Source organism: Neofelis nebulosa, chromosome 14 (assembly GCF_028018385.1).
Source record: "Neofelis nebulosa isolate mNeoNeb1 chromosome 14, mNeoNeb1.pri, whole genome shotgun sequence".
Classification (NCBI taxonomy): domain Eukaryota; kingdom Metazoa; phylum Chordata; class Mammalia; order Carnivora; family Felidae; genus Neofelis; species Neofelis nebulosa.
The window spans coordinates 26,592,505-26,614,889 of NC_080795.1; the positions used below are offsets into that span (position 1 = coordinate 26,592,505).

The window sequence follows — 22,385 nt, forward strand, 5'->3', positions numbered from 1 at the left end:
GATGGCCAGGAATTGGGGTTGTTTTAATATTAAAGGTATAATGTTTGCCACATCATTAATTTTTTAAAAATCCAGTATGCTAAAGCCTTAACACGGTACGGTATGTATATACAGCATTGTTGCATGTGCTGATATAATGTTACATGTGAATGATCTTTTGAATAAATTTAGTTATTCTCCTAATGACTTTTTAAGCATTTAATTAATATCCTCAGTAATGATTACTCTTTTAAATGTTTCCATTTTAGCCTTTTGCTAGATCATGGGAACAAAATTTGACTTTCGTTACGTAGGAAATCTTATTTAGGTGACATTAAACGAAGAATATTGGGTGCGACATCGAACACAAACGATGAAGATAAACATTATATGTGTGACACTATTCTCATTTTTACATAATATAATATGTAATGATGATAATATAATATGGTGAAAATGTTCTAGGTACTGTTCAGGGCTCTTTAAATAGTGAATGATGGGGAGACTATGTTCTTAGTGTTCATAATATATCCAATGCTTAATAAAGTTCGGCATATTTTAGATGAGCATTGGCAAAACCAATTTGTTTGCCTCGCCCATCAGTATAGATTTTGTGATCATGCCTCCAATATGTTTCGTTATTTGTTTAAAGCCCATTGAATACTATTGAGCTATTATATACACTATGAAACATACAAAAAGAGGAATGGAAAAGTGAGATAAAATTGAACATCCACTGAGCTAGGTTTCTGTTACTTTGCTTTGTAGACCAATAAACTAAATTACTGAAGCCTGCCAGCTCTGTCTGTGGAAGTGTTATCCAAACCGACACTTAGCCCATGAAAGACTTTTAAAAAAAACTGTAAATAAGTGCAATTTCCTTTGCTTTTCAAGAGATACTCATTCTAGTCTAGTCAAGTCTACTCCAGCCTATTCTTATTTTATTTCTATATTTCTGGCCATCTTATGACTGCTCCAATTTTTTTGAAACTCATGGTATGTGACTTTCATGCAATCCAACAGACTTCTCTAAATATTGGCACCTGTATCACACAAAAGGTATCCTATACTTAAGTAACTATATACTTTATGTTCAAACCAAGGCACTGCTAATAATTATCGAGCTTACTGGGATAAGACGCATAAACAATGCTGTCTAGGGAAAACAGCCCCCCTTTTCCCCACCCCATAATGGTTATTATGAGGTATAAGCAAACTAACCATTCTCCCATTTCATCTCACCTGAAGCCATTTGTTTAGTGAAAGTTACCTGTATGTAAATGTTTAAAGTTCTTATAAGTTAGGCTGGCATTGCCCTTTTAGCTCTAAGTTTCTCTTTAAAAATATTTTGTCAACATTTTATAAATATTCTTCCTTCCGAACTTTTAAAATATTTCACATAAGGAAGGTGTTTTCTTATTATTTATTATTTTGAAAGAATCGAATAAAATAGGTTTTTTTTTTTTTCCTTCTTTTGATAGTGCCAAGACTGAAGTGTATCTGGGGAAGAAAATGCCAGACAAAAAGTGTGTGTGCAGAGAGGAAGGGTGTAACATAAAGAAAACAAAGCACAGCCCCAAAATGTCCTTTGTTGTATACACACTGCAGTAAAATGGCTATAGGGACCAGTTTAGTGAATACTTGCAAAGGAAACAAATTCTCATTTTGAGAAAGTAAAAACAGTTTTCTCTATGTCAACTTAATGACACTGCTTTAGAAAGAAAAGGATTACTTTGTTTTTTCACTTTTATTTATGTTTGAGTTATAAAAGTGCTACATATAATTTTATTAGGCCAAGTTGATGGTATCTGACACTGTTCAGTGCGTAATCCTCATACTCGGTAATGTTAACTGTGTAACTGCTTGGGGTGAGAGTTACAGCAGGTCAGAATATAAGAGTTGGCTGGATTGCACTGGCTAAGCTGAAATTAATGGGTTTTGATCCATCTGATGTTTGAATGTATTTTAATTTAATTAATTTTAGTTTAAATTGAGTTCATTTCTCAAAAAAATTCTTAAGAGCACAGTTAATTAGCTAAGATCCAAATTTGCCAGCTGATTCTAATTTGATAAGGGATTTCTTCCGGGCTCTTAATTGCTGTATTTGCCTTTTTTAAATCACAAATTCAAAGTCCAGGCAAAAGTTGCAAGCCAATTGCATTAATGAATTACAGAGAAAGCATATATTAAAACAGAAACGTTATTGGAACTGTGTGCCTTATTTTGAAGCAAAGAAAATTAATATGTGATAGCAAAACTGTAATTACATTTTCCAGATATCCTTGGAAATTCCGTAGTAAAAAAGCATTTGCTTATTGAAAAAAAGAGAATGCATTCTACTGAATAAAAATGTTACAAAACAGTGAGCATCGTGCATTCTGAGAATGGTAAATTTAAAGAATCCCTTTCTATTTCAATACTTTTTTCAATTTAAAAAAAAATGCAACTACCATCAGCAATATTTTCCCTATGTAAATGTCCTTTCTGAAAGATAAATGGCTGAAAGTCTTTTTGAGGAGTCCATTTTTACTCTTAGTTAAGATAGTGTTTTATGAGAGTAGTTCATCAGCTTTTCCAATGTATTGCTTTAATTGTCATTTTAAGCCTAAGCAACTTCTATAATTCTTTCCACAGAAAGCAATATGTACCTTTATACTTACACTGGATCAGAAATGCTGTTCATATTTCTATGGAAAAATTATGGAAGAAGAACAATGTCTTTGTTTGGATTAGATAGGTTTGAGGTGAACTATGATAAAGCTATTTATTAATAAGCAATATATCAAGAAAATAAATCTTAAAATTAGGTATCGACTAGTAATCTTTTCATAACTATGCTATAGCAATGGAAACTGATGCCTAAGGCACTAAGTTAGTAACAATCGGAAAATTTGAAATTGTTGTTCAAATGTATTAAAATTTCATGAATTGTTAGGTTCAGAGTTAAATGATTTTGTGTCTAAATAGTATAGTTTTATTTGTAGATACTTTCAAAACCCTTAAAATAAATATTATAGTGGTTACTGTTCTTAACAGTATTCTGAATGTTTAGTGAATTTTTCACTGATATGTAATTTGTAATAATTTGTAATGATAAATCAAATGGCCATTTAGGTACTCGGATTATGATACAAAAGTTGTATATAATAACAGGTAAGTCTTAATTTTTGTCAGGCAATCACGAAATCAAGCCCCAATTAATTAATATCTGTGAGAACTGAGACAAGTTGTTAAAACTCTGTGAACTTGGTTTCTTTAACAGTAAAATGGAAATAATGATAATACCTAACTCACATGGTTGCTGTGAGAATTTAAAGGAGAAAAAAAAATTGCAGTTCTTAACCTAGTGTCTAATGTGAACAATTATCATCATTATTTTTAAAATGTTGAATTCTTAATACTTGAAATGGTGTTCTAAATTATTTCCATCCTTCTTTCCTTCCTTCTTTCCTTCCTTCTTCCCTTCCCTTCTTTCCTTCCTTCCCCTTCCTTCCCCTTCCTTCCTTCTTTCCTTCCTTCCTTTCTTCCTTTCTTCTTTCCTTCTTTCCTAATTTCAACAGGATTTCACATTTGCTGTATTGCAGTGACTCCCCATGTTTTTTATTCTATCTCTAAGCAGGCAGCTATTTTGTGCCTGCTTAAAGTTGCATTGAAAACAACCAGACTTTCTAGTTCATGTTTTGAGAGACCATGCAGGGACACATGTAGATTTTATGGCTGGGACAACACCCTTCTGCGATCCTAGACTTTAGTATGGACAAATAACTGGATAGAAATTGAGGCTGTCTCCCTAGGGACGGGTCGATTGTATTATTTAGATGGGAGAAAAGTTGAAATGGGTATTTATATGGTGGTCAAAAGAAAGAAATGTGGCAGAGAGTAGCTAGTTGTTCACTATATCCATTGTTCCTTTCTAGTAGACTCCTTTGCAGTTAGGAGTGGCCGTGGACAGAATTCTGGCCAATTGAATATGGGCTGGAATTATTCAAGTCACGTCCAACTCTGACCCATAAAAACCTCCCCTGTGTTACTCTACTCTCTCTTTTCCCATAGAGTGACTGAAAATAAATGGCCCTAAATCCCCAGGGAGTGCTAGAGACACAATTTGGACTGAGTCAGGTTCATGAGTCACCACTAAGAAGAAAGGCCCTCAAAAAACTGCCTATTTAGGAACATATGCATTGGATTTTTATAGGAGATAAATACACTTTAACAGGTTAAGCACTGAAATTTTGAAGCTGTTTGTTATAGCATTCAGTCTGTTGTGACTCATACACTTTCCAAATGAGGTAACATCCACTCTGTGTCCTGAAGAATGAAGTTAATTATAGAAATGTCATAGAAATGACTTCTGTGGTAGCGGAAGATTTAGCTTAAAATAGAAAGTGCAAAGGACAAGGGGAGAGAAAGAGGGATGGTGAGAGAGAGACAAAGAAAGACTATCTCGTTCTAATAACTATAAAGTGTAGTGTCTGCACACCTCATTTTTAACTCCCTTCCAACTCTTTTCCTGTTCACTAGGCTTCAACCACATTAGCCTTATTTCTGTTTCCTAGAGACACTAGTCTCTTTTCTACTACAGGACCTTCACCAGTGCTGTTTCTCCTGCCAGGTATGTCTTCTCTGGAATCTTTCCTTGGCTTACTCCTATTTATCTTGTGTATCTCAAATTAAATGATTCTTTCAAGAAAAAGCATTTCCTGAAAATCTAGTTTAAATTATTAAATTATTATTATTAATCTCTTTCATAGCACCTTTTTAAAAATTTTCCTTTAAAACAGTTATCACAACATAGGACTCAGCTGGTTAAGCATCCAACTCTTGATGTCAGCTAAGGTCATCATCTCCCGGTTCTTGGGATCAAGCTCCGTTTTGGGCTCTGCGATGACTGTGTGGAGCCTGCTTGGGATTCTCCTTCTCTCTCTCTCTCTCTCTCTCTCTCTCTCTCTCCCTCTCTCAAAATAAAAAAAAGATAATAAAATATTTTTTAAAATTAAAAAATAAAATCAAATGGTTATCACAATATCTAATCAAGTAATCATTGGATACTAAATTTTATTTTATTTAATGTATTAAAAAATTTTTAATATTTATTTATTTAGAGAGAGACAGAGCACAAACAGGGGAGGAGCAGAGAGAGAGAGGGAGACACAGAATGGAAGCAGGCTCCAGGCTCTGAGCTGTCAGCACAGAGCCCGATGAAGGACTCGAACCCATGAACTGCAAGATCATGACCTGAGCGGAAGTCAGCTGCTCAACCGACTGAGCCACCCAGGTGCCCCTGGATACTAAATTTTAAGACATGTCTTCCCATATATTAACCTAAACACAAGTCACTGAAAAGTACTTGGAACACAAAAGTACACAGTTATTAGCAAACTGAGAGTCTTCTATGAGACGAAAAAGAAAATTACATAATGACGAATCTTTGTAAGTTATGCGTTTGTATTTTGTCTTGACAATTAAGAGCTGCTGAGGAATTTAAGCCATTGACTTATGTAATCAGGTTTGTTTCAGAAAGATTGCTTAATTTGGAAAGTGAATTGAGGATGAGATAGGGTGAAATGGTGCTGGGCACATCTAGAGGAAGTTGTTTGTATAATCTCTGAGACACCTGAGATAGTGTTAATTAAAGAAGTATGAACGAGGATTCAAAGAAAGGCATAGAACTGAAAGATGCTTTGAACATAAAATGAATGTTGAAAACAGTATAAGAAGACAGTATAATGGGAAAACACTCACGTTTATTCTTGGTCACTGAGAAGCTGTGTGACTTTGGTCAAATGGTTTAACGTGTTTTAAGCCTCAATTTTCTCAGCCAAATAAATATATGTTTCCTTTGGTGGTTTGCAAACTTTAATGTCAGCAATGAATGAATGGATGGATGATGAGATGTTCTTCAATGCAAGAGCTTCTTTAACTGAGTCAGAGTCCAAAGAGCTTTGGTTCAAAGCTCCAAAGCTCCCAAACTCCAAGACCCTTCCATGTTGCCTTTCTGGTACCTCACATTGATCCCTGAGAAACTCTTGGGATCTGAGGAGCCAATAGAAAAACAATTAGTCTCCTGGAACTCTACATTTTGATGTTATAGGTATGTCCCAAGTTGAACTCATAATCATGTTTCAGATCTGTTTCCCTACATATTGTCTCTTCTGTGTTCAGACTGTGTGTTCCCTGAAATATCCTCTCCATTCTTCATGCTCTTTTTCCTTTACCAACTATTTACTGATTACTCTCAAATCTGTTATGTCCCTCTCATATATTTCCTATGGAGTCTATTCATCAACATTAAGATGACCTACTAGTCCATCACACTTTAGTAAATTAAACTCAATATATAATCTCAGTCTGCACATGTACTTCTCATCCTGTAGTCTCTAAATAAGATGAATTCTATTAACTTTTATCCAGCTGTGCATATGAAAACTTAGGGAAGTGCTAGGATCCTTTCTCTGTCTCTGTCTCTCTCTTATTTGTATGTGAATGGTTAAGACCTCAACTTCAATTCCAGGAGAAATACGTAGGTAGAAGTCATAGGTATTCAACTCATCAATTAAATAATTATTACAGCCATGAGATTAAATCAAGCAAGCAATGGATATATAATGAGAAGACAGTGGCCAGGGGAAGCCTCTTGTAAATTTCATCTTAAAGACTGAAAGAGAACAAGAAAAATAAATAAATTAGGTATACATACATACAGACACACATACATGCATACAAATGAATTACTATGGGGAAATGGGACCAAAAGTAAGAGGAAACCCAAGAGAGTGTTAAACTACAAAACCTGGGGAAGTGAAAACAGTCACATTGTGAAATATTGCAGAGCACAAGACAGACAAGAACTGGAACATGAGCACTGATTTATAACCAAGAGAGGATGTGCATTCTTAGTGAGGGAAACTGGTGGCATTCTGGGCATGGCATTCATGTCTTGTTGTGCTGAGAGATGAAGAGGAGATAAGGAAGGATGGGTATACAGGTCTATCAGGTATAATGGTTGTTGAGGAGACGATAACGAGTCACAGCCTTTCTGACCTTCACTTTTCTCATTTGTTCAATTACTGTGTGTTAAAAGTTATTAAATAAGACTATTTATGCGATACAAAAAAAAAAAAAAAACCACTTAACACTTCCTGAAGCTGACAGACTTCTTCCAGAGAAATGCATGACGGGTCAGGAAGTCTTTATAGGATAAAGAATAAAAACAAGGAGAAGGAAAATAGAAATATCTGATTGGCTAGGGCCACATATTCAGTCTTGTTTGGGATCAGAAGACCCAGAGTTGGCTTGGTATTTGGGGACTGACTGAATGTATGTACTGTGTTTCTGGGCCGAGTGGAGCATTAACAGGGCCTTAAATGTTATTTAAATTTCTGTTTGCTCCTGTGGCACTCAGGCAGGAGGGACTCTTATCTGAGGTCTAGAACATTATTTCAACATGGGATACATTTGTCTTCTTTATAGACATTGTGGGTAAGGATGGACTTGTGTGTGGCTCTGGACAAATCTTTCCCAAATCCCTGAAATAAGTACCTCTTCTATGCACAGTAGCAAGCACCTCATGAGGAGCACATTACACTAAAATGATCCAGATTTAGAGATCATGAGTATAGTAGCCAGAGTATAATTAAGTGCTGGTTTGTGTTCCCCAATCTAAAGTTTGGTATACAATTTAAATTCTATGAACCTAAGTGTTAGTGCCTTCTTTCCCAACCAAGGTCCAGAAGAAACAGATAAGTAAAAGTGAATGACAAAAAAGTGGATGCCATTCAAAACATTTATCTGCCGTGTCCTTCCTCTTCTCTTCCTATCAATGAAAGAACAAAGCTGAGTAGTTACTAAACCCGGCAGGTATATGATACTTTTGGCTTTCTATTGTTAGCATCTACTTTGGATAAAGATATCTACAGGAAGATGACCATTAGGCAGTTTCTCTCATCAGTCTACCAACCTGCTTTCCACATCTAATGAATAAAAACTAGGGGTAGTGGTTCTTAGGAATATTCTAAAATCTCAAAATGGTGTTTACTTGTTATATGAAGAATGAGATTAAGAACTCTGAAACAGTGTCCTTCTATAGAGCAGCTCCAATATGATAAAGTATAGCAAGTTACCAAGTTTGAAACAGGTTTTGGATAGTACGGTATATCCCAGCTTATATTAAGTAGAAATTAAGCTTTGGGTATATGAAACCTTTAAATTCTCCTTCACCTAACTTAATGTTTGAGCCTTGCTCAGAAAGTCTCCCTGTGTTATATGGTACAGAATGGCAAGGCCCAGATAGTTTATCCTTAAGAAATATCCCATGCAACCAACTGAAATCCATTGCATCCCTAGTATAGTGAATCAAATCTAGAGGACCTTGGTGGATTACCCAAACTAAGACAGAGATGGAACACAGGTTCCAGGGTTCATCAGACTTAGTCAAAGTGCTAAATGTTGACCAAAACCAAATATAATTTAGTATTACTTTGAATCTGCGCCTGGCATTGCTCCTAAACTTACAAATGGGACTTAGGTTGTGGATAACAGGCTTCAGAAATATTGTGTTAAAATATTGCTTAAGGGCCACCTGGGTGGCTCAGTGGGTTAAACATCAGACTTTGGCTCAGGTCATGATCTCACAGTTTGTGAGTTCGAGCTTTGTATTGGGTTCTGTGCTGACAGCTCAGAGCCTGGAGTCTGCTTCAGATTTGGGTCTCCCTCTCTCTCTGCCCCTCCCCTGCTTGCACTCTGTCTCTCTCAAAAATAAGTAAATATTTAAAAAAGAAACTTAAATATTGCTTAAATGTTCATAAAGAAGCTTGCAAAATCAGAAAGATCCCCCACCACCACCAAAAGAGGGGAAAGATATTTTATTTGATTTATTTATTTTTTTTATTTATTTTGAGAGAGGGAGAGCATGAGCAGAGAGAGGAAGGGAGAGAGAGAATCCTAAGCAGGCTCTGCACTGTCAGCGCAGAGCCTGATGCAAGGCTTGAACTCACTGTGAGATCATGACCTGAGTCTAAGTCAAGAGTTGGAGACTTGACTAAGCCACCCAGGTGCCCAAGGGGAGAGACACTTTAAAGGATAAGATGGGGGCGCCTGGGTGGCGCAGTCGGTTAAGCGTCCGACTTCAGCCAGGTCACGATCTCGCGGCCCGTGAGTTCGAGCCCCGCGTCAGGCTCTGGGCTGATGGCTCGGAGCCTGGAGCCTGTTTCTGATTCTGTGTCTCCCTCTCTCTCTGACCCTCCCCCGTTCATGCTCTGTCTCTCTCTGTCCCAAAAATAAATAAAAAGCGTTGAAAAAAAATTCTAAAAAAAAAAAAAAAAAAAAAAAAAATAAAGGATAAGATGATGAAACAAGATTTAAAGAAAGTTTATCAGAGTTTGTGTGATTAACTTCACCAAAGCAATGGAAGCTCAGTTCATATCTTTCTTAAAAAAATGTGTCCAAGAATACTCTAAGCATTTATATACAATGGCACCTACGGGGGATGCCATGCCTCAGAGGCCTTTTGCCATTTCTCTGCCACTTTCACTGGCCCTGGGTGTCTTTGCTACGGACAGCCCAGACTCATTACTCTTCTTTGGGGGAATTTCCCTCCTCTTACTGGAGTCATTTGATATTCAGTTGCAGAGAACTGAATTGCCTGAGTTTACACCACTCCAGCATAGCTGATATGCCTCAGAGGAGACAATGTTGAGACACAATGTGCACTTCACAGATCCCTTGCAAGTTCAGGCTAAACTGGTCTCTGAGGGAGGGACTTGGCCTGAAATTACTTCCTTGTTTGCCCCCCTTCCCCTTCCCCTTCTTTATTCTGTTTCTCCTGCTCTCTTACTGGCCTCTCCTGGAAACATTTCTTAATGAACCACTCGACGCAAATCCCTGTCTCAGGTCCATTTCTGGGAAATACAAGGCAGGGAGATATTATGCCAAAATCCTCCTGTACAATAGTTAGTTCATACTAGAGATATCCAATGAATAATCCCTTGTGAGAGAAAATGAATTTATTCAATGGATTTATTAAAGACATATGTATTGAGAAACTACTGGATACCAGCCTCTGGACCTAGAAGAGAACAAGCCTCTCCCTGCCCTTATTCTACCGACAGATACAAGCATTAAACGCACAATATACCTAACTGGAGATATAATTATTTCTGGGAAGGAAAAGTGCAGGGGTACATGAAAGCAGCTATGGGCTAGAAGTAGGGTCAGGACTGTCTGAGAAAGTATCCCCAGAGAAGTAATATTTCAACCAGATCCTGAAGATGAATAATACGGAACCAAGTAAATAGAGTGAGGGAACTTCTGCAAAAGGGGAGACAGCCAGTGAAAAACTCTTGGAAGCAAGGCAGGAGGCCCACATGACCTGGGTATAGTAAACAGTGGTGGTTGACCTATGGTAAGGCTAGAGAGGTGGGCAGGAGCCAAGTAACACATCGCCTCATAGTCATATTAAGGGTTTCTCCTTCATCTTAAAAGCAACTGGAGGCTCTGAAGAGTTTCAGGAAGAGAAGAAACATATTTGCATTTCAAAAGATTGCTCTAGCTGTTCTAGCTTGATCTAGAGGGAAACAAGAGCAGGGAGTCTTTTTAGGAGGTCTTGGTACAGTGAGTAGTGATGGCTGCTTTGGTTGATGTGTGGCAGAGGAAGCAGAGACAAGTAAGTGGTTGGATCCAAAAGACATTCAAAAAGTCACATTAAGTGAAGAATTAGATGGGTCAAGGGAAGGGAGAGGTGTCAAAGATCACAGTTCTATTTTTGTCATGAGCACCTGGGCATAAGCTCATGTTGTCATAGAGATGTCAACCACAGGAAAGAAAGCCGATTTGCAGGTCCTAATAGACACTCAGGGTATCAATTACATGTTCCAATTGTGTCCAGCATATAAAACAAATATTATAAATGAGACACACCCTTAATCTGTGTAGATATGTCAAATACAAACAGATGAGTAGGAGTTTTTTGTTTTTGATAAAATGTTTAACTTGATTATGACTTTCTTAAATCTGTGACCATTCAAAACATAGAACTATTTTATAGTTATTGTTAGTCACCTGGAAACATGTAAAATGCATGAAGGCCATCTGAAAAATGTTGTACAAAGGAAAAAGCAAGAAAAGGAAGGGAGGAAGACATGGAAAGAGAAAGAAGAGAAAAATAAAGTGAAGCGAATTAATGGAGAGAAGGAAAGGAAGGGAGGGAGGGAGGGCAGAAAGGAAGGGAGGGAGGGATGATGCGAGAGAGGAAGGAAGGAATGTGTTTATGTTTTTCTCCATTTATTGTCATAGATTCCACCACATAGCAAGGTCAGTGACCTGTTTTTTAATGAAAACGAATGTAATATACTGGATCCTGCATATGTGACTTAAAAAATCTATTTTTTTTTCAACTGAGGGTTCATACTTTTAATTTGGAGTTTCATCTTTAAAAAAAATAGATTGAATTGGATTTAGTATGCTTGTAAATCTGGATTAAGGTTAGTCTGATCTATTCTATAAGCAAAATACCCTATTACTCTTGCAAAACATAAGGTGAGATCAAAGCAATATATTTCCGTTAACTAGACATTTTCCACTAAAAGTAAGTCATTTCTTGTTCCTAAGAGAAAGTCTAAGAATAATTTAGAAAGAAAATTCTCAAATGTTGCCCCGTATGACTAGAATAATCATGCACCTAGTGTAAATACAATAGGAAGTCTCGTCCATGTTTCTTGGCCCTGTGGTGTGGATTTTGTAACATGATGTGTGGAATTCTCGACATGGCGTTGTAATTGAAACATTGTTGTGTGTTACAAGATTCCGTTTTTGATCTCCCTTCCATAATAGTCATTCTTTAATCTTTTTTTCCTCTATTGCCTCATTTTGCCTTCTCAGAGTATTATGCATGCTGAATACCATTATTACTTTTGGTTATTAACTAGGGATGGATTTGGAAAAAAGTAATTTTGTGCTGGCTTGATGTAGCAGAATAAGCTGTCAAACATCATAGCAGGTGACAGTGTGCTGTCCTTCTGTAGAGTTACAGCACAGTGTGTTATAGCTGGAAGGTTATAGGTAATCAGAGAGGATTACCGACGGCAGCTTTATTAAATATCTGTGGAGGTCTACTGTGGCTGCAACCAGATAATATGAGCTTCCAATATGAAAACAGGAAATTATTAATAAACTGGATTGGCTGTTCTGAATGCCCTTGCAAAAGTTTATCTAATTTTATTTTCCAGGGAGATGAATGTCAAGTATTAGATTTATTATTACTTAAGGTGTCGGCCTTTTATTCTTTGAAGTGATTCTCTTTTAATTTGTTATATTTCCCTGGATGTTTGATGATATTAACATTGTTTAAACCAGAATGTTTCCATTCTCATTTCGTAGTAAGTAAATTTTGACAGTTCAGAACAGAGCAGGGTTTGTGTGTTCTTTCCGATAGTGTATGATAAAATCTGGTTTACCAGGAGACTTAGATCAATATGTAAGTTGGCATGATTCTTTCCTACATTCGAATAAATCATTTTTATAAGCTTGCGTCAAATACAGTTCTTTAAACCTTTTTTTTCTTTTTGGTGGAATCTCTAAAAGCAAAGAATTTATTTTGCTTACCTTTTAAAAGAATTCTTGCACTTTTTCAAGAAGATGCTGTTGTTTATTTTTGTTTAATTGCAGCACGAAACAATGAGGTATAGCCTTTTAAGAACTTCTACAACCACTTTTGATGCACCTTTATCTATTCAGCGAGATAAGAAATGCAGCACCTTACGTTTAACACTGTGAAGTTTGACAAGCATTGAAACAAAAAAGGAAGTGTAAATTTTACTAATCAAAACATCTGTACTGTGCAGCCATTTACATTTTCCTATCAAGACATGAGAGAAATGTTAATTTTAGACGACTCTTTTTATGACCTATAATTACTGTCATTAAGAAAGCTCTGGAGACTTACAGGGAGCTTTGACTGAAATACAGTTTGACATGTTCTATAATTAATGCTGAATTAACGTGCTACATGAAGTGCCTCAGAAAAAAAAAAAAAGGTTTCTTTTTCTCAAAGAGAAGTCAAAGAAATTGTATTACAGGAATGCCAGCCAGTACAGCGGTATTTCAGCTTATATTTTTGGGCCTATGAAAAACTGACTTCTCGAGTACTTTAAAATTATTGTTAAAACTTTCCCTAGTTTCAGGTTGAGTAGGCTATGTATACATAGGCATAGATATTTGTTTCCAAGTTCTTTCATGTTCTTGATGAAAAGTTAATTAATGCTTGAAAGTAGTTAGTTGCTTTTGACATTCTAAGATCACTTTGGGAATACTGAAAATACTAATAGAAGATTTGATCATAAAATGCACACGGAATGCCTCTAGGGTAGTCTTCCTGATATGTTCCTTTAAAGGAGGTTACTGTAGGGGCGCCTGGGTGGCTCAGTCGGTTAAGCATCTGACTTCAGCTCAAGTCATGATCTTACGGTCCATGGGTTCAAGCCTCACGTTGGGCTCTGTGCTGACAGTTGGGAGCCTGGAGCCTGTTTCAGATTCTGTGTCTCCGTCTCTCTCTGCCCCTCCCCTGCTCACACTATCTCTCTCTCTCAAAAATAAATAAACATTAAACAAATTTTAAAAAATAAAGGAGGTTACTGTAAACCTTCACTTGACTATAAGATGCACGAGGGCAGGTTATTTTCTCTTGAGATTGTTTACCAAATTCCTTGTACCTAGAATTATGCATGACACATACTGGGTTCTCAATAAATATTTGACGAATGAATTAAGAAATAGGTAATATATTAATAATATATCAATATTTCCAAAGATCTCCTTTATACTACTATATTAATCAATTTTTTAAAAAATCCCTGACAATGAGACATAACATCTTTTTAGCAATAGATTTCTAGTATGTAGGCTTTTGTGTATGTATGATAAAAAAAAAAAAGACCAGCACTGTTTAGGATAATTATTTAAACAAAAACTGCTCAAATGAATTAAGTAGGAAAATCTCATTTTTCTGGGGAAGCACATTTTATATTAGTTCTAATAATTTTATATTAGTCATATTCAAAAAGTCTTCGAATACATTTCCAGAGTATTTGAAGTTTCAGTGCTCATATTTGTGAATAAAAATATATGAAATATTCTGCAAAGACAAAACTAAACATTATTTTCTTATAATTTTAATTATACTGCTATTAAATTTTTTATTTAATGTTTCTTATTAATTAGAAAAAAATATTTGTTTTTAAATTTAAATGTTAGTTAGCTAACATGCAGTGCAATATTGGTTTCGGGAGTAGAATTTAGTGATTCATCACTTACATACAACACCCAGTGCTTATCACAACCTTAATACCCATCATCCATGTAGCCCATTCCCCATGCCTTCCCTCCATCAACCATCAGTTTGTTCTCTATTGTTAAGAATCTCCTGTGGTTTGTTTCCCTCTCTCCTCTTTCTCCAACTTCCCATATGTTCATCTGTGTTGTTTCTTAAATTCCTCACATGAGTGAAACCATATGGTATTTGTCTTTCTCTGAATAACTTATTTCACTTAGCATAATACATTCTAGCTCCACCTACATTGTTGCACTTGGCAAGATTTCATTCTTTTTGCTGACTGAGCAATATTCCATTGTATATCTATACCACGTCTTCTTTATCCATTCATCAGTCAATGGATATTTGGGTTCTCTCTGTAGTTTGGCTATTGCCGCTAATGCTGCTATAAACATTCAAATCTGTATTCTTGTGGCCTTTGAGTAAATACCCAGTAGTGCAATCGCTGGATTGTAGAGTAGTTTTAGTTTTAGTTTTCTGAGGAACTTCCACACTGTTGTCAGAGTGGCTGCACCTGTTTGCGTTCCCACCAACAGTGGAAGAGGGTTCCTCTTTCTCCACATCTTCGCCAAGATCTGTTGTTTCTTGTGTTGTTTGTTTTAGTCATTCTGACAGGTGTGAGTGGTATCTCATCATAGTTTTGATTTGTATTTGCCTGCTGATGGGTGATTTGTTAAGCATCTCAGATTATTGGATTGCTCAGAGTGTTACAACCTATTGTGGCACCTGAAAGGATTCCTCCTTGTAATAGGAGCAAGCCTGGACTTTACACTAATCTGCTTAACAACATCACTGTGAATTAAAACAAAACAAAATAAAAACCATAAAGCACACAAATCCTCAACAGCCCCAGTAAAGGCAAGAGAGTCTGGCATATTTTAAACTACAAATCCTAAAATAAACTGATACAGGAATCTCTTCTTTAACTTCATGATATTCCAGTGTGAACAAATTTTTGTTTTTGCTAACATTGGTTTAGGGAAAAAAAATGACCTAATAAACATGTGTAATTATATTGGACAGAGAACTATTATTCTCAACTTTGAAAGCAGGCCTTCATAGGAGTTTCTAAAACAACGAGATTAAAATTGTATAAATGCATGAAAAAAACCCAAAAATATCACGAGTAGGAAAAATTTGAAAAGGAAATGAAGATTTAAGAAGTATAAGTAATCAAAATTAAGGATCATGTCACAGTGCTTTCAGATTTAAATTTTGCTTATCATTGCATACGAAAGTAGTTTAACTCTTTGAAAAAGGGTTTTTATAAAAGTTTAAATTGTTACTATTGTTATTATATGATTGCTATTGTAATCATGCTCTATATTATTTATAGCTAAAGAATATCTGATTGTTCAAGAAGTGGAATATTAATAGGGATTTATTAGCTTTATTTGAAATGCCTTAATTTTTTTTCCTTCTCTCATCTTTTGTGGGAAATTGAGCTCATCATTTTTGCTTTTGGCCCATCCAGAGGAGAGAGGAGGAAAAAGTTTATTCCAATCAGAAAAACTGCAATGAACTGAAGTTAAATCTAGTACACATTTTATTTTTGTAGGCAGGTTTTGCTATTCACTGTTTGGGAAATAAGGAAATAAAAAAATTAGAACAGTGGATTTTTTCCTCTCCTGAGCCTCTTTATATTTCACAAACAAATCCCACTCAATTGTGAGCTTCTGGAGAAGAGGCGACATACACTATTCCTTTCAGAATTCTAACTATGGTATTGGCTTTGATAGAGACACATCCCGACTTTCAGATGAATCCTGATACACAGACAGCCTCTCTGGGAATCTGGGGTCCTTTATGTAGAAAGTGGGGGTACAGCTGGTTTTTGGAGCACTTTGATTCCTTATTTGAAGTCAGTAAACAGTATATACAAAGAGTAGTTATAGAAAATATAGAAATGCATACTATATTCTCTAAAAGGTGAATGATGTATGAATGTGTGTGCATGTGAGTGTGCATGTGTGTGACTGAAACAAACTAAATAAATGCTGGTTAAACCCATAGCTTATAGGCTGTGTTCAAATAAAGAGTTCCTATGGTATTGCTGTTAACTCTTTAGTAAAAGTCCTAAAATGGTTTTAAGCTCCAACTTAAAGTCTCAATTCAGTAATTGGAATGCATCTAGCCCAGTATATTATTCAACATTTTACTAAATCAAACTTAATGCTTATTCTCCTCTCTAAACCACAATAAGCTCTATAATTGGAAGTGTTTTTCTGGAAGAAGTGAGATATTCACCGGCTACTCTCCTCATTCACTTCCTCTGGTTCTCACTGTAGAGTTGAAATGGGAGGAGGCAGAGGAGGTTTGGGATGGAACAGAAGTTTTTATTTTTGGGTGGCTTCTCACTCCCTGAGCCTGGGGTTGGTTGAGGTGACATTTTTTTTTTTTCTTTATGAGGGACTTTGGGGAAATTCAGAGTCCATCTTCAGGGAAATGCAACACTCTTTCCTCTAACCCAGTCTTACTGCTGGTTTACCGTGCAATCTCTTTGTGGACCAAGCTTTTTCCACGGTAGGATACAAGGGCAGGGCAAAGACCTGTTATACCGCCTCATAAGGCATAAGGTAAGGTTGTAGTACCCCTCAGCCCTCTCTCTTTTGGAAAGGGGAATAGCATTGTTCATTACACTTCCAAGGTGCGGCTTTACAACTCTCTCTGTCAACCATAACCTTTCTTTATTTTCCTCATCTGGCCAATGGGTGTGGAGTTGCAAAACTCATAATTGTCCCCATAGTAAATTCTGCTTTTCAAATCTTTTATATTTTTTTCTCCACAGATCTTCCATTTTACCATCTGTTACAACTTCATTGCAAAAGGTGTGAAAGAAGAGGGAAATTAAATTGGTAAATATTTTGAAGCCAGACTGAAATATTTGGCCAAGTTTCTATAACAGTGGAACTATTTTAATCAAAGAAAATCTTACTTATGTGGCCAAAAAAGAAAATAACACGAATTGTACTCTTTGAAGTAGAGTTGATAAGCTTGGAAGGTGGATCTCCCTCCCTCTCTCCGCAATTCCCTGCTTTGGAAAGCACTGCTCTCTCCAGAAACCATTGGATCTGAAGAGTATGTATTGGAAAACCTCCCCTGAAGACCACATGATGAACAACCAGAAGGTTTACACTACGGAAGACTGGAAAATCAGATCTGTGTGGGGAGACAATGAAGACTATGAAAAAAATAAGAAAATGTTTGCAAAAAAAAAAGTCATAAGGAAAGAAATTGAAAAAGATTTGAAAGCACGGTATTTCGTTTCTGTTAGTTTGTTAGCCAAGCAAAATTACACACATGACACAGGCTTCTTTCAACTTGATGTGCCGAATGGACGTGGTTATGTCATTAAACAATGCAACAAAAGGGAAAGAAACATCATGTTTTGAGATGAAGAAGAAAAAAATGTGTTGGCTGGAGACGCTTGCAGAGTGTCTCCGGCAGAGATGCGCCATTGGCGTTTGAAAACATGAGCACTCTGACTTGCTTTCTATAATGAAAAATTTACTTACATAACTTTATGCTTTTTGATCACTGTTCCAATAAGGAATTGTGTCCTTGGAGGCATCTAATAATCAAAGAATTACCTCATTCACACGATAGAACAATCACTGGAAAATACAATGGCTAATTGGGATTCTTGAAATTAAACGTGGTGGTGGTATTACTTGTGAAAGGAGACTAAATGGTTCATGATTTTAATTTTAATCCCAAAGAATGACTTTCTAATAGTCATAAATGCCTTTCTTTCAAAGAGGTGATAGACTTCCTGTTACTGAAAATGTTCAGTCTTAATAAGGATGCCTATTTGGCATGCATGCTTGTCAAGGCATTCAAGTATCTGTGAAGTGGTTGACCCCCAATTTGTAAGTTATTTTGCGGTTTTCCATATCTGTCAGTCTATGACCCCCCTTGACTTTTAAGCTGAAATGTCGATAGATCAGAAAAACGGTAACTATCCGGTTGCTAACTTTCTGTGGTCTCAACTTGAACTTTTCCCCACTGTCTCAGCTTACCCATGCACCACCCACCACAGGACAAGTATGCAAGTAAATAGCCTACAAAGGAGATGTAATTTTCTAGTGCTGCATTTTATTTGTCTTCAGGTGACATTGCAGTTCACCCAGTGGCCTAAGCTACAAACACGAGACTTATCTCTATTTCACTCCAACCATCGGACCTACCACATTTCCTGAAGATCTTCCAGTGTCCACCCCTACCTATTGCTTGTGATTGACTTCCTTTTTCAGATAAAATTTAAGATCCTCAGCATGGAAAAAAAGCTGTTTGTAACCTGATCCTGGTTAATTGGTAGAGCATCATCTTTCACCACTTTTCCTATTACATGCTATTTTCTAGCAAAAAGGACTTTCAGTTCCACAGACACACACACTGAGAACAAACATATCTGTGTCTTAAAGGCCTCGGTTCTTTTTCTATACAGAAAATATTTATTCTACTTTCAACACTTGATCAAATCTTAAACATTTTGCTCTAATGACCTTTTTATCCCAGTTCAAAACCTAATAAATCATTACATTGTCACAAATATATAGTAAGTATCTGTTGACCTTCAAATAATGCTACCTCTGAAGCATCATTGTAGAAATAAAATATGATGTACATGTGTAATCTTAAATTTTCTAGGACTTATGTTAATAAAAGGCAAAAAAAGGAGGAGGTGAACCTAATTTTAATGACATTTTTTATTAATTTTAAATCTTATTTCAAAATATAATCAATATAAAATTATAAATGGGACCTTTAAAAATTTTAATATGGTCTTTAAAATCTGGTGTGTATTTTACATTTACAGCACATCTCGATTTGTTCTAGCTAAATTTAAGTACTCAATAGCCTTAATTAAGTACTCAATAACATGTGGCTAGTGGCTTTTATATCCACAAAGCAGCAACAGTAATTGGTCAACCTTGGTTCACCGGTCAAATCCAGTCCAATATCTGTGTGACTTGGAAGCAAAGATAGATTCTCACATTTTTAAATTGTTGAAAAAGATGAGAAAAAGAATATTTATTGACACCTGAAAATGATATGAAATTCAAATTTCAGACTCCTTAATAAAGATTTATTAGAGCATAGCCATGCTCATTTACTTATAGATTTTCTGTGGCAAATTTCATGCTAAAAATGACAGAGTCAATTACTTTTGAGTGGCTGTATGACCCCAAAAGCTTAAAATATTTACCATCTGGACCTTTACAGAAAAAGTTTGCTGACTTCTGCTTTAGAGGGTTCACTCTGCTAGGACCACGATCACATGCTAGTTGTCTTTGTTTGCACTCAACACAGGGCTGACACACAAAAGAGACTTAATAATTTCAGAATAAAATATATTTTATAAATCCAATGAAATGAACATTTGTTGAACAACTACAGTCCTAAAACACATCCTCTCTACCTATAAATCATACCTTAAAATTTTTCCAGTTCAAAATATGATACCACCAGAACAGAGAAATGATAAAGCAGTCAAAAGCAGAATTCTCAATTCAGATCTGAGTCCAAGCTCCAGTTTTGCCCCATCTATAATCTGGAGTAATTTATTTACCTTCTGTAATCCTTTCATTCAGTATCTGTAAAATAGGGAAAATAATGCTGACCTCACAGGTTTGCAACAATTAAGTGGATGATGCATATAATAACAGTATAGTGACTGAACATGCTAAGTTTTCAATAAATGTTAGTTATTTTTGTACATATATCTGAAGTGTCCTATTCTAGTTGACTCCTTTCAATAGCCTTTAGTCACTGCTTTTGAAGAAAGTGACACCTTAATTAATTTGTTTTTAAAAACTGTAAGTATTCATTTAGGAAAGTCTCACCACAACTATAAAAATATTTTGGACAGTAAAACATATCGTTAGACTATTGGAGCTAGATGAGTCCTTTAAATGTATATACACACATACTCTGTTTAAATGGAAATGAAGAATATCTTCAAAGGGAAAAGGGGGATTTCTGTATAAAGAACATGAAAGAAATATTACTTAGAAAGCTTTAACCATTTTAGAATCAGAAACACACATGTTTTAGCAATATACTATATAGCTTTACCCTAGACCCGTAAAACATTTAAGTCACAATGTAAAAATTAATAAGTGATGGTAAATTGTTACAAAATATCGTTCTATTTAATATTTTAAAATTATTCAAATCACATAGCTCCATTTATTTCCCTTGTTGAAATGTTCACGTAGCCGAAAATAACTCTTTGGACAGTTATGTTTAATTTAGGTTTTATGGCTCCTTGGAGTGAAGAGAGGAAGAGAGCTGTAATTTTCTGGACGTAGAGAATCATTTGCTATGGTAAACTGGATAAATGCTTGGGTTGCCTCATGGGAGGAGCATACAGAAGAGTAGCTGGTTCTATTCTGCTGAGATGCCAGGGTCTCCCTGTTCTTTCCAAATCAGTGGCCTTAGAGGGATCATGAATTGCTGAGGTAGAACAATCCTTACTCCTCTTTATCTCTCATCTACTGCCTTTGAAATCAACTGGAGCCGCATACTTGGAAGCAGCACAAAGGGTAAGGCTGGAAATAAAAATATGGCCTAGGATTTGTGATGCTCAAGTGACTCTGATCCATTTCTCCAATAGCGGTAGGACTGAAATAAGCGAGACTTATCACTGATACATCGCAGTTCATAGTGTTCTAATTCATTTTACAGAAGTAATCCTATTCCAGCTCCACCATGACTCTTTTCAATAGAACGTGTGCTTTGGTTTCATTTGAAATAATTCTTCATTAAGTTCATAATACCCGATGTTATCAAATTATGCAGATACAGAAAGTGCCAGGCCTTCTTTGTGAGCAAAATTAAAATGGTTAAAAACACCTATGATATGTAATGCTCACGTGTCACGTAAAATACACTCCCAACTTGCCAAAATTGTCTCTTCCTTCATTTAAGCAGTTTCTGGAATTCTACACCTGTCTTTCTGACTAAATAAATATGGGGATAAACAAAACCATTTGCTTCCTTATTCTGCATACAACAAAATACACTTATTCTTTCTTATGTGTAGGATTGATATTTTAAAGCTAATGCTCTGCTTAGCACCTGTTCAATTTTATGGATGCCCTGCACATCTAAGGTACTGTAAACCTTATAGAAATCATGCCCTGTGTCTACCTAATTGGCTTAATATTAGTATATATTATTTTGTTTTGTATTTAGAGGCTCTTCATCATCCATTATGAGGATTTCGATTTTACTCTTTCACCTAAAATAAAAAATAAAAAAGGACTAAAATGTGTTGCATGCATTGGAACCATACATAAGGGAGCGAGAGAATAATTATCACTGTATAATGTTTTACAATGGAATGTTTCAGATTGTTACTGAAATTAAAGTGTTGATTTTACTTTTTTCTTTTTAATTTGTAACACTATGTTCCACTTTTATAAATTTACTTTATGCATCAAAAATAGATGGAATTGTTTGAAATATTTATTACCATGAATTGGTCACAAACAACACTATGAAATAATTATATTGCCCTTAGCTTCCTTGGATTTAGTGATTTTTCTCCTACTCTTCACATGCATTTAAATGAGAGAAACCAGCCATTTACTGAGGCGAGAAATAAGATAAAGGGTCCAAAATTTAACTTCATGTTACTGACAAGCACATAATTGGTATTATATTTTTGTCAATAATTTTAGTTAAAAAATATTCTGTAGTTTATTTTAAAACTGTTACCGTGTAAATAATATTTTATTTAAGTGTATAATTATAAATCAGTTTCAATTCAAAATAACATAATCTTTTGGATTCTTTAGAGTCTAGTTACACACTGAGTAAGCAGTCTCTTGTTTTAAGTCAAACTTCTATCACTAATCATGGAGGAACAAAGATGTGTCCAAATTTTGAAGGAACATGGGTGTCCCAAAGCTCAGATAATGAATTTTAGCTCTCTCTGGAGAAAAGCCTTTCCTGTATGTAGCCTGGCAATATTCCAAGATTTCTTTTTAAAAGTAACTCCATATGTGTACTGAAAATAAGCTAGTGATGTTTTAAATCAACTGGAAAGAGAGGCTGTTCTTTTCAATATTTTTTT

At 35.7% G+C, this 22,385-nt stretch overlaps 1 long non-coding RNA gene across 1 annotated transcript in view; it reads left to right on the top strand.

Moving 5' to 3' along the window:
- LOC131495099 (uncharacterized) overlaps positions 1-21,860 on the top strand; it is a 63,404-nt gene extending 41,544 nt beyond the window's left edge. Inside the window, exon 3 of the long non-coding RNA XR_009253761.1 lies at positions 17,091-21,860. This is a non-coding gene — a long non-coding RNA (uncharacterized LOC131495099). The remainder of the gene's footprint in view (positions 1-17,090) is intronic.
- Positions 21,861-22,385: the final 525 nt, after the last annotated feature.